We start from the raw sequence: 1,374 nt of genomic DNA on the forward strand, positions 1-1,374 counted from the left end.
GCACAGGGTAGGCACCCCACATGCACGGGGGACCCAGCAAGCTCAGCTCATGCATCTACTGCTGCCTCCACACTGCCGTTCCAGGGAAGGGAGCACAAAAGCCATTCCAGGAAAGGGAGAGCAAAAGCCCTTCGCCCCCAGGCACAGGCTGGGTGGGGCGAGCGGCAGTGGCTGGGGGCCCCAGGGGGGCATCTACTGCTGCCTCCACACTGCCGTTCCAGGGAAGGGAGCACAAAAGCCATTCCAGGAAAGGGAGAGCAAAAGCCCTTCGCCCCCAGGCACAGGCTGGGTGGGGCGAGCGGCAGTGGCTGGTGCCACATGGGAGCCAAAGGGTACAGCCCGGGTCCACGCGGATGAGTGGAAGCTGCAGAGGATGGTGCAAGGACGGGGCAGGAGGCTGTTCCGTGTCACACAGGCAGGGTGACTCCTTCAGGAGAGGGCTCCAGCTCCACGGGCATGCCGAGAGCGGGAAGCACCTGCTGTGTGGGCGAGCTGCACCTTCAAGGGGGGAGAAACACCTTCCCCAGCTGCTCCTCCCAGAGCCACTCCTGCCACAGCCATGCCCTGGAAGCGCTGGAGGAACAGTCCAGGCAGGGTGGGGGGTTGAGGTGGGGGGGCCTGTCTGTACCCCTCCTCTCCCACCAGGTCTGCGAAGGAGTGGAACTCCAACTCAGGCAAGTTAAAAAACAGGCTTTTATTCTTCCTGCGCTGCTTCAGTCAGAGCCTGGAGACACTGCTCTTGCCAAAGTTATTATGAAACAAATCAAGTCCCAGACTCCGGCCTCGCTCTTCCCCACCCCCAAGAGAGTCAACATTGTACAAAACTCTATTTACAGTGAAAACAGTCACAAAACGGCGAGTCCAAAAACCCCTCGCAACTCAGAAAACGTTCATGACCAGTGACAGGCCCTCGACACAGCCAGGCTCCCCCAGGGCTGCTGGAAGCCCAGAGCATCTCCCCACTGGCTGCTGGAAAGAGCCTGGTAATCCCGACTCATGCCACAGCTCCTTCCTTTACCAAAAAACGGGAAACCCTCTTGATGGGACAAAGGCTCGCCTGGATCTGCGCTACAGGGCTGCTGGCAAGGCCAGCACAGGAGCCCCTCAGGCTTCACTGTCCTAAAGGGGAGCCAAGAGATGGGGCTGAGGGGCAGCCCATGCCCTTCCCTGGGTACCTCCCAGGAGGGAATCTCTCGAGCTGGAAGCTGGAACATCAGGAGCCTACACTGGAAGATGCTGGGAGACCTAATACTGTATGTCCTGGAGTCACATGACTTTGAAACACAAACCAAGAGGAGCAAACCAGTATTTAAAACGGGGGAAAACAGCACAAAAGGGAAAATTTCTCCTCCCGACTGCACACGGAAGCGCGTC

The 1,374-nt window shown here is 58.9% G+C and overlaps 1 protein-coding gene across 1 annotated transcript in view; it reads right to left on the minus strand.

Annotated features, from left to right (window-relative positions):
- SF3B3 (splicing factor 3b, subunit 3, 130kDa) overlaps positions 1–1,374 on the minus strand; it is a gene marked incomplete at its 3' end in the record, with an annotated part of 27,891 nt that overhangs the window by 1,679 nt on the left and 24,838 nt on the right. The gene's annotated exons all lie outside the window — the stretch shown is intronic.

Source organism: Buceros rhinoceros, unplaced genomic scaffold (genome assembly GCF_000710305.1).
Source record: "Buceros rhinoceros silvestris isolate BGI_N320 unplaced genomic scaffold, ASM71030v1 scaffold16831, whole genome shotgun sequence".
Taxonomy (NCBI): domain Eukaryota; kingdom Metazoa; phylum Chordata; class Aves; order Bucerotiformes; family Bucerotidae; genus Buceros; species Buceros rhinoceros.